At 42.7% G+C, this 12,668-nt stretch overlaps 1 long non-coding RNA gene across 1 annotated transcript; it reads right to left on the reverse strand.

Annotated features, from left to right (window-relative positions):
* Positions 1-1,646: 1,646 nt before the first annotated feature.
* LOC138854639 (uncharacterized) lies at positions 1,647-11,994 on the reverse strand. Its single transcript, XR_011393832.1, has 3 exons — positions 10,890-11,994; positions 10,612-10,718; positions 1,647-1,950 (listed from the first exon to the last, which is right to left on the reverse strand). It is a non-coding gene; the product is annotated as an uncharacterized lncRNA (long non-coding RNA).
* Positions 11,995-12,668: the final 674 nt, after the last annotated feature.

Below are 12,668 nucleotides of genomic sequence, written 5' to 3' on the forward strand. Positions count from 1 at the left end.
GATCCAGGTCCAGGATGAATCTTACCATCATGGCCTACATGTTCTCCTGGATCCAGGTCCAGGATGAATCTTACCATCCTGGCCTACATGCTCTCCTGGATCCAGGTCCAGGATGAATCTTACCATCCTTGCCTACATGATCTCCTGGATCCAGGTCCAGGATGAATCTTACCATCCTGGCCTACATGATCTCCTGGATCCAGGTCCAGGATGAATCTTACCATCCTGGCCTAAATGGTCTCCTGGATCCAGGTCCAGGATGAATCTTACCATCCTGGCCTACATGTTCTCCTGGATCCAGGTCGAGGATGAATCTTACCATCCTGGCCTACATGTTCTCCTGGATCCAAGTCCAGGATGAATCTTACCATCCTGGCCTACATGATCTCCTGGATCCAGGTCCAGGATGAATCTTACCATCCTGGCCTACATGCTCTCCTGGATCCAGGTCCAGGATGAATCTTACCATCATGGCGTACATGGTCTCCTGGATCCAGGTCCAGGATGAATCTTACCATCCTGGCCTACATGTTCTCCTGGATCCAGATCCAGGATGAATCTTACGATCCTGGCCTACATGTTCTCCTGGATCCAGGTCCAGGATGAATCTTACCATCCTGGCCTACATGGTCTCCTGGATCCAGGTCCAGGATGAATCTTACCATCATGGCCTACATGTTCTCCTGGATCCAGGTCCAGGATGAATCTTACCATCCTGGCCTACATGCTCTCCTGGATCCAGATCCAGGATGAATCTTACGATCCTGGCCTACATGTTCTCCTGGATCCAGGTCCAGGATGAATCTTACCATCCTGGCCTACATGGTCTCCTGGATCCAGGTCCAGGATGAATCTTACCATCCTGGCCTACATGGTCTCCTGGATCCAGGTCCAGGATGAATCTTACAATCCTGGCCTACATGGTCTCCTGGATCCAGGTCCAGGATGAATCTTACCATCCTGGCCTACATGGTCTCCTGGATCCAGGTCCAGGATGAATCTTACCATCCTGGCCTACATGGTCTCCTGGATCCAGGTCCAGGATGAATCTTACAATCCTGGCCTACATGGTCTCCTGGATCCAGGTCCAGGATGAATCTTACCATCCTGGCCTACATGCTCTCCTGGATCCAGGTCCAGGATGAATCTTACCATCCTGGCCTACATGGTCTCCTGGATCCAGGTCCATGATGAATCTTACCATTTTGTTCTGGGTGATTTATACTCAATCTTTCAAGTTATTGTCAAGGCAGAGTACCATGAAGAGCAAGCGTAGTCCATATGACTCACGAAATCGTAATGACACGATTGCAAAACAAACCATACCATGGGTGGGGTTTGAACCCGCGGTCAGAGACCATACAACATTGTATAAGAGCTAGACATGGGTCTTGCGATCCAGGGCCTGATTTAGACCTTGGGGGGCTCGGGGTACTTTAGGTTTGGGGGCCCTCAACATGGAAATTAAATTGAATTACAAATAAGTAATGAACTAAAATGAACGATAAACAACAGTTTCCGAAAAAAAAAAATAGGTTTCGAAGAAGACGTTTGATTTTATTTTTCTCAATTTTATTGACTTTAAGAATAACTGACTATAATTTTCAGTTTGTAATATATTCCATCTACACTATATAATAATTACCGATGGGTATTTATTTATATCTTTGGTGTCTATCTATATATATGGTGGCAGTTGACCAAAAGGACACATGCTTTTCTCTGACAGGAAACCACATGTCTGGGTCTGAATTACATGGTGGCGCTTTACTGTCCATGTCTACAGAAGTATCTGTAGAATGTGGTTGTGGTGATTCATCACCTTCACTATCTTCATTTGGTATGTTCTTTTTATTTTTTGCAGATGTACTTTGGAAAGCGGGTGGTCCTCAGAAGAAACATCATCTGGTAGTGGTACTGGTTCTTCATTAGTAGCTTCTCTGTTTTCCACTACGGAAGGAGAGAAAAATTCTGTAAGGCGTATTGTCTTTGCCAAGACCGCAGCATTTCTTTCGCTTGATTCTTTGGGAATCTTTCTTTTCTGAGCTCTGGACAACTGAATTTTCCGTGGCATACTGGGTCTACTGACAAAAAAAAATTAGTCAGATTTTTTGACATTTAATGACAATGTAGTTAAGGACACACATGCACATACACAAAGTGTGTGTGTGTGTGTGTAAGATGTAATTGCAAAACAATGATATATTGCAAACCATTATGAGCAACACACAGATCTACAACACGGGCACCACTGCCCCACACCATAGCCTAGCACTAAAAGCGGTCGATGAACACACACAGACGCATATATAGCCTCAGTCCACCAACTGACTCGTTGGTCATTGACCTCTACACTGACACTAACTAGAAATAACCCTTCTGAGGTCGACATAGCCAATCAAAGCCATACACACAATAGCTATATCGCACACACAGACACAGACACACACGCACACACACATATGTGCGTGAGCACCGTGGTCACCTCTGACTGCATGGTCTGGTCATTTACCTCTAAACTGACGCTAACCATAAATAGTTAAGTCAAGACAAGTTATTGAAAGGGAGAGGGAGTGGTGGCACCCTTTCTCTCTATTTTCTGATCCCCCTCCCTACACACACACTTTATTTGTTATTAACTTTCACTAATTAAACTAATTTTTTCATTATTACATTTTGTTATAAAGGAAGTCCTTCGTCTGGGGGCCCCTCTGGCAGAGGGACCCGGGGCAGTTGCCCCCTTTGCCCCCTTATAAATCCGGCCCTGACTGAGTCGCATTTGAAGGTACTTGATACTAATGAAGGTTATTGATCAGTTGCTGTAAGTTAAATAAACGAGTTATTTCTTAGATTGCTGTGCGTGATATGTTGATACTGAAAGTAAATGAAGTGTTGACTTTGTGGATAAAGACATCTATGTACAGTTCAGGACATATATTAAGGGGATCGTCTCGCCACGAATGGCTTCAACAGACCCAGTGAAGAATTAGACACATGTGCAACATCTGGGTATCTTTATAGACGTCTACAAATTAAGATATCTAAATGATGCACATGTGTCTAATTCCTCATCTTGTCGGTACTGTATACCATTTACGTACAACAGACCCGATGAAGAAACCATTCGTGGCGAAACGTTTTCTTTAGTAAATCTTTTGAACTGTACACACCAGAGGCGACGTTACGAACCCTTACAGCATTAAACAGCATTAACCCTTACAGCATATAAACAATGCTGGGCTCGGGCAAGACATAACATTAATCAAAAAGTAACTCCTGTTGTGGCAGAATCAACAAATTGAACCGTCGGATAAATTTGTTCCACCATAACAACACTAAAAATAAAACTACCACAATCAAATCATAATAATAATACAGCAATAAAACCACAATAACATCGTAATACCGCCACTATAAACATTCCAATGTACACATCAAACACCGCTATCAGAAGTCTCTCTTTCAATATCAGCTCAGCCAACTACCACACAACTTTCTTACAACACAAAGCTGACGACCAGCTCTTGTGGGAAGAACTCAACTTGTGTTGATTTGTTCCCACAAGAGTTTGCCACCACTTGAAAGAGGAAGCCACACTATATATTCTTAAGTTCTTACTCTCACGATGATCCTTATATATGTATGTGTATACATATGCAGTATGTATATATATATATATATATATATATATATATATATATATATATATATATATATATATATATATGTGTGTGTGTGTGTGAGTGTGTGTGTGTGTGTATAGTATATGTATGCGTATATATATGTATATGTACCAATAACAACACTGCACTAGCCAAGGACTCGAACCCATGCTGCTTTGGCCTGCCTCATGGTGGGCGAAAACACATGACGGCCTTATCCACTGAACCATACGATCCCATGGAAATGGTTCAGTGGATAAAGGCGTCATGTGTTTTCGCTCACCATGAGGCAGGCCAAAGCAGCATGGGTTCGAGTCCTTGGCTAGTGCAGTGCTGTTATTGATACATATACATACATATACTATATACACATACTACATACATTATTGTGGTCATAATAATGTATATGTATACATATGGCTGTGTAGATAAAGTACTGTGTACTCTGATGCCGAGTTTGCAGGTTCGAATCCTCGTGTAGACTGAAAGATAATGTTTGTAAATAATTTTGCCCGTTTGCGAATTGTTAAGTAATTCCAAATCTTATATATAATGAAAGTTTTACCATTTTAATACACTTAGAAAAAAAAAATTTACAAAAAATATTAAAATAAAAAATACCGGGATATTATTTACACTAAATACGCACTTCAGGATATTAATAAAGAAAAACCTCAATTTCTTTTAGTAAAGTTCCGAGGAATGAAACATTATTACACTTTTGTTAAACAAAAGCTGGTTTTTATTGGCCACTAAAACATTCACGAGCGGCGGGATTGAACTAATATTCTTGCATACGTGAACACTGGACAATGTGAACAGTGGTCAGTGTGAACACTGGTTATTGTGAAGAGTGGTCGATGTGAACACTGATTATTAGGAACACTGGTTATTGTGAACACTTGTCAATGTGAACACTAGTTATTGTGAACACTGATCAATGTGAACACTAGCTATTGTGAACACTTGTCACTGTGAACACTGGTCAATGTGAACACTGGTCAATATCAACAGTGGTCAATATGAACTTAGTGTGAACTCTGGTTTCAAACTGCATTGGCCATTTTTGTCCAAATTCGTGTCTAGATGTTTTGCTTAAGAAACTCTGAATCTGTGTTCCAGCTGTTACACACTGGTTCAACCTCGTCCTTATGTACGTTATTCATGGTACAAAATGAATCCTGAGTTACAGAATATTAATATTTCTTCTTCTTCTTCTTCTATTATTATTATTATTATTATTATTATTATTATTATTATTATTATTATTATTATTATTATTATAAGTCGCAGAAGCAGCAGGAGTAGCAGTAATAGTAGTAGGTATAGTAGTAGTTGTAGTAGTAATAGCAGCAGAAGTAGTGGTAGCAGCAGTAGTAGAAGTAGCAGTAGGATAGTAGTAGTACTAGTAGCACAATAATAATAACAATAATAATAATTATTATTATTATTATTATTAAAAATTGAACTTGTATGGTTCACAGAATCACTGCTTCGTTGTGTCACGCAGCGATACTTCATATATAGCTTTAAGATGAGGTACGACAAGGCTCACGAGTCTTAGAGAGAAGAGGCAAACTCAGCAAGTAGCAAGAGGCACGGCTTAGAGCAGAGACTCAACCCCCTGCAACTACGAATAGGTGATTACACACACACACACACACACACACACACACGTAAGCAACTGGAATGAGGAGCATAAACTGACAAATGTAACCTTCATACGCATGAGTTTCATGAGTATGATAGGGGCCAGGAGCTGAGTACCAACTCCAACAAACACAAGCAGTGCTAACACACTGTTACTTCATATCAAGAAGGCTCGAAACGCTGTAAGAAGATCACGTTCAGTGTTAGTGTGGTGTTTTACTGGCAAAGGCGACGTTCACTTCCATCTTAATACAAAGTGAAATGGTACACTCTTGTTTATATATGCAAATTACTCTCTGCGAACTCTTGATGGATTCAATCTTCTAGAGTTACTGGAACTCTGAGAAACGCAAGAGTCGTGGATTTACTGGAGCTCTGATGTACGTTATAGTCGTGGATTTACTGGAGCTCTGATGTACGCTAGAGTCGTGGATTTATAGGAGCTCTGATGTACGCTATAGTCGTGGATTTACTGGAGCTCTGATGTACGCTACAGTCGTGGATTTACTGGAGCTCTGATGTACGCAAGAGTCGTGTATTTACTGGGGCTCTGATGTACGCTAGAGTCGTGGATTTACTAGGGCTCTGATGTACGCTTGAGTCGTGGATTTACAGAAGCTCTGATGTACGCTAGAGTCGTGTATTTACTGGAGCTCTAATGTACACTAGAGTCGTGTATTTACTGGAGCTCTGATGTACGCTAGAGTCGTGGATTTACAGAAGCTCTGATGTACGCTGGAGTCGTGGATTTACTGGAGCTCAGATGGGCGCTAGAGTCGTGGATTTACAGGTCTACATGCCCATACTAGACAGGTCCAACTAACACCCACCCACCCACACCTACTCATGTACACTATATATATATATATATATATATATATATATATATATATATATATATATATATATAAATATATATATATATATATATATATATATATATATATATATATATATATATATATATATATATATATATATATATATATATATATATATCTGGTTTTGTAAGTTAAGGAGAGCAAAAGCCACCGTGAACACCCCTAAGTGAGCCGAGATGGACAAGAGTGACTGAGTGTTGGGTATATTGAACAACAGTGAGAGAGTGTTGACACGAGTTAATAGCTCTTGCAGTGCCTGCCTTTATGGTGCACCTCCGTCGTGGTGCATCTCCGTCGTGGTGCACCACAGTCATGGTGCACCACCGTCATGGTGCACCACCGTCAGGGTGTACCTCCACTATGATGTACCTTAGCAGTTACACCGTCAGTACTCACCCAAACAACTGGAGCTACTGTCCAATGATAATATTAGTAGTCAAAAAATTAATAAGAACATGACACATAAGCCTCACATAGGAGAAACAAACTTACGACGACGTTTCGGTTCGACTTGTGACTTTGTAAACAGTCCAAGTCAGACCGAAACGTCGTCGTTAGCTTTTCTCTCCTACGTGCGGGTTTTTTGTGTACTGTTCCAGTCACGGTACTGTGCCGTCTTTATGCTTTAATAAGAACATGAGAATGGGGAAATATTACAGTAGTCCTGCCGGCCTATATTAGGCAGGTCTTTTTCAAACCCAAACCAAGTAACGAAATACTTTACCAGCCTATTCTCAAGGCTATCCAAGGAATAAACTTTGATAATCCTACTAACTCTTCTTGTGCAAATCCCACTCAAATCCAACCCTTTTCACTCATGTATTTACCCAATATATATTTGAAGCTACCCAAGGTTTTAGCTTCAATAACCCTATTAAGCAGATTGTTCAGCTCATCGACGACTCTATTTCCAAACTAGTACTTCCTACACCCTCTCAGAACCTAAACTTACCTAATCTGAATCCATGATATCGAGTTCTTTCTATGAGGGATCTCCTCAGAACCTTATTTATATCATCTATATTTAAGCTCATCTTCTGCTTATACACTTCAGTCATGCCTTCCCTCATTCTTCCTGTTACAAGAGACTATGAGAATGGTATAAAATACCAACAAGTTGATAAGTATGATACACATGCAATAGTTAGGTATCTTTATGCAAATGTAGTGAAAGATTCTCAGTCTATCACTGTATGAAAGATCTTTGATGCATTGAATTAATTTTGTCATTCCTCTCTGTAGCAACGCCACCAACAACAACAGCAACAACAACAACAACAACAACAACAACAACAACAACAACAACAACAATAATAATATATATTTGAAGCTCCATTTATAATGGTCTTCAGTAAGGTTGATGGCTATGTTAAGTATCCCATGCTCATCCTATGGACAACAGTCACCCCGCACCCATCCTATGAGCAGCAGTCACCCCGCACCCATCCTATGGACAACAGTCACCCCGCACCCATCCTATGAGCAGCAGTCACCCCGCACCCATCCTATGGACAACAGTCACCCCGCACCCATCCTATGGACAACAGTCACCTCGCACCCATCCTATGGACAACAGTCACCTCGCACCCATCCTATGAGCAGCAGTCACCCCGCACCCATCCTATGAACAGCAGTCACCCCGCACCCATCCTATGAACAGCAGTCACCCCGCACCCATCCCATGGACAGCAGTCACCTCGCACCCATCCTATGGACAGCAGTCACCTCGCACCCATCCTATGAACAGCAGTCACCCCGCACCCATCCTATGGACAGCAGTCACCTCGCACCCATCCTATGAACAGCAGTCACCCCGCACCCATCCTATGAGCAGCAGTCACCCCGCACCCATCCTATGAGCAGCAGTCACCCCGCACCCATCCTATTAGCAGCAGTCACCCCGCACCCATCCTATGGACAGCAGTCACCCCGCACCCATCCTATGAGCAGCAGTCACCCCGCACCCATCCTATGAGCAGCAGTCACCCCGCACCCATCCTATGAGCAGCAGTCACCCCGCACCCATCCTATGAGCAGCAGTCACCCCGCACCCATCCTATGAACAGCAGTCACCCCGCACCCATCCTATGGACAGCAGTCACCTCGCACCCATCCTATGAGCAGCAGTCACCCCGCACCCATCCTATGGACAGCAGTCACCCCGCACCCATCCTATGAACAGCAGTCACCCCGCACCCATCCTATGAACAGCAGTCACCCCGCACACATCCTATGAACAGCAGTCACCCCGCACACATCCTATGAACAGCAGTCACCTCGCACCCATCCTATGAACAGCAGTCACCCCGCACCCATCCTATGAACGGCAGTCACCCCGCACCCATCTTATGAACAGCAGTCACCTCGCACCCATCCTATGGACAGCAGTCACCCCGCACCCATCCTATGAGCAGCAGTCACCCCGCACCCATCCTATGGACAGCAGTCACCCCGCACCCATCCTATGAACAGCAGTCACCCCGCACCCATCCTATGAACAGCAGTCACCCCGCACACATCCTATGAACAGCAGTCACCCCGCACACATCCTATGAACAGCAGTCACCCTGCACCCATCCTATGGACAGCAGTCACCCCGCACCCATCCTATGAGCAGCAGTCACCCCGCACACATCCTATGAACAGCAGTCACCCCGCACCCATCTTATGAACAGCAGTCACCCCGCACCCATCATATGAGCAGCAGTCACCCCGCACCCATCCTATGAACAGCAGTCACCCCGCACCCATTTTATGAACAGCAGTCACCTCGCACCCATCCTATGAGCAGCAGTCACCCCGCACCCATCCTATGAGCAGCAGTCACCCCGCACCCATCCTATGAACAGCAGTCACCCCGCACCCATCCTATGAACAGCAGTCACCCCGCACCCATCTTATGAACAGCAGTCACCCCGCACCCATCCTATGAACAGCAGTCACCTCGCACCCATCTTATGAACAGCAGTCACCCCGCACCCATCCTATGGACAGCAGTCACCCCGCACCCATCCTATGAGCAGCAGTCACCCCGCACCCATCTTATGAACAGCAGTCACCTCGCACCCATCCTATGGACAGCAGTCACCCCGCACCCATCCTATGAGCAGCAGTCACCCCGCACCCATCCTATGAACAGCAGTCACCTCGCACCCATCTTATGAACAGCAGTCACCTCGCACCCATCCTATGGACAGCAGTCACCCCGCACCCATCCTATGAGCAGCAGTCACCCCGCACCCATCTTATGAGCAGCAGTCACCCCGCACCCATCCTATGAGCAGCAGTCACCTCGCACCCATCTTATGAACAGCAGTCACCCCGCACCCATCCTATGAACAGCAGTCACCCCGCACCCATCTTATGAACAGCAGTCACCCCGCACCCATCCTATGGACAGCAGTCACCCCGCACCCATCTTATGAGCAGCAGTCACCTCGCACCCATCTTATGAACAACAGTCACCTCGCACCCACTGTATGGGCAGTAGTCAACTCGTACCTATCCTACTGGTGGTGGTAGTCATCTCACGCATGAACATGAAGCGAGATCTACTCAGAATACACACAAACTGACTAGGAGGTGTTACTGAACTACACTGACTGGCAAGTAAACATCACAACGGTCCTAGCATGGGTAAGACATGGGAAATGGTCATTGAAGACACTACAGTAAAGAATATAAATAAAATATAATTATAAAAATATAAATGTAGCTATATGATTAGTATCACATTAAATGTGATAAACTTAGCAGCTACGTGAAAAAATAAAATCTCAACATATAGTGAAGGTTTGAAATTATATGAGATATACTGAGGATAGAACCTGTGTCCTTACAAATACACTGACAGAACACAGCACAAGATGTATACACTGAGAGGCGTATGTGTCTCAGTGTATGCACACTGATAGGTTACATTAATCTATTTTAGAGGTGTTCCTGGCTGGTGGTGACCAGGTAACATGCAGCTTTAATGGCCCTTTGAGTAGTCGATAGGCTGAAATTTAAGCCCAATTAACCAACAGACCGTAACATACTATGACAATAATGGTAAACGAATACTGAAAAATTGTTGATAAAAAAAATGACTGAAGTTCACTTCAGGAAATGCCTATGTTATAGGCTTTTTCAAGTCAGTGAAAAAGGCTATAACATAGGTGCAATACAGTCAATAACGAAGTTTTTTAAACTGCACTTTAGTGTGTTTTTATTAAGCATAAAACTACGAACTTTCCCCAACATTGTTGCTGACACTGTAACATCTAACTCAGCTACGTGCTGCCTCGTAGTCTCAAAACTGATGGAGATCAAGTAACAAAAACTAATACATTTTCTGTTTCTGCGTGAGTCTACATCACCTTGTTGTCTCATTCTCATATTACTATTATTATTACTATTATGATTATTATTATTACTAGTAGTCGTAGTTGTAGCAGTCGTAGCAGCAGTAGCAGTAGTAACAGTAGCAGTAGTAGTAATATATTCATGTATAACAGCTCAAATTGTAGAGGTCAAGCAGACCCTGAGGAAAAGGAGACAATCAAGTTTAATCCGAGATAGGGCAGGTGAACACCAGTTCTTGGAATCAAGAGTCTTTCACCTGCATCACGGTATTTAAGCACCAGTCTCTTTCTGGCACATGAAAAGCAATAGGAACAATATACAAAACAAAAGGATATCAGGACAAACTCACTTTAGGTGCTGTCGTGAAGACACTTGACGACCAGTTTCCAGTAACTGTCTCAACTGAATAGCTGGGGAAGGCACACAAGTATAATAATGTATCTTCTTTCTTTTTCTTCCGCCTTTAGGTTCTGGAGGTCAGCTTAAAGGAAATCCCACCGTGAGAGAGGTTTCTTATATTCCAGATACAAACTTCGGGAACAAGGCACTCTGCAGAATGGCCAGCAGCAACCTTGTGAGTGTGGAAGTTCGTGAATGATAAAATACACCTACTTACTGATGTTATCCGTATGATTAATGCTATTGGGGGCATGCAGTCCCTACAAGTTAACGTATAGGGCCCATTTGCAACACATGGGGCACTGACCACCTCCCACTGAGGTTGGTGACGGACTGATCAAGTCGAAACTGCTTTAACTACTTCCAGCGTTGTATTCACCTGTATCCGACTATAATTTATTTGCTCATTGCTTTAATCTTTATTTAAATGATACATAGAATATATGTCTACATTTTAATGAGTACAGGCGTTGGGGAATTTACATACATGTATAACTACAAAATACGTGGAAGGGAAACTAAGATGCAGAAGGCGTTCCCTCTGGATTTGCCACACTGAGGCGCTGCAAGAGAAAGTTGGCAGCCCTTGGAATCTCTTGTGGTTTCGATGAGACTGGAGCCTAGTTCCTTGAGGAAATCCATGGCATGTTTTCCCCAGTAGCCAAGGGTTTCCTGATCCTACAGGGACTAAGTGGTACTGGTGAAGTGAATCCCTTTACTTGTTGAGCTTGTGATCTTTCCTGAGATGACGCCATTAAGAATTTTATGCACTCTCATTGGCACTACACTATACCTCCACACTGCTATACATATACCTGCTTTCTAAAGCTTCTGAATTGTATTAATGAAGCCCCTGGCGGGCGAAACGTTTCCACAATAAAGATACCTCACATATCTCTTTCACACATAGGTGGTACACAGCCTAAATCATCCTTGTATGGTCGATAGACTTTAAAATAAATAGGCCAATAAGCCATAAAACTTTATAAAATAATACTATGACATCCTGTACTATTCTTGTGGTTTAAGTTCTCTGTAATTGCTAGACCTACTACTACTACTACTACTACTACTACTACTACTACTACTACTACTACTACTACTATTATTATTACTACTACAACTAGTGCATTATTCTTCTCCCTTCAGGCATGTTTACTGTGACTAAAATCGCTCGCTGATTGACCTTCCCTAATACACCCTTTTTCAGAAATCTTAATTTGTTGTTCTAATGCATTAGAAATATTTTATGTGTATGCGTAGCTCACACGCAGACAGGAATACGTAAACCGGTCACATGAGGCATAACTCACTGGTCAACAAACTACACTGACACTGTTTATAACGCAGTAAATGAAAAAGTTGAGTGGAAAAATTGGGTGATTATCGTACTTGTGCAATCAATTGCGCATTTCATATGGTTCAGTTGTCGTAATTTGTTGTTTGTGTCATCAAGGAATTTTTTTTTTTTGGGGGGGGGGGATGTAGGAAAATAATGTGTAGATGGATGCAGGACAACAATGAAAATATTTTGTGTTGGAATAAAAGTGAATGTTGAACACAGGTGCGTGGAAGTGTTCAAATAATTAATAATGAATGTCACAATACTGTGTCTGGGATAATTCACAATTAACCCACAATACTGTGACTGTTGGAACAACTTACATTTTTTTTTCTATATTTTATTTAAAAAGACACAGTACAAGATATAAATAAATAAAAGAACACA

This window comes from Cherax quadricarinatus, chromosome 65 (assembly GCF_038502225.1).
Source record: "Cherax quadricarinatus isolate ZL_2023a chromosome 65, ASM3850222v1, whole genome shotgun sequence".
In the NCBI taxonomy this organism is placed as follows: Eukaryota; Metazoa; Arthropoda; class Malacostraca; order Decapoda; family Parastacidae; genus Cherax; species Cherax quadricarinatus.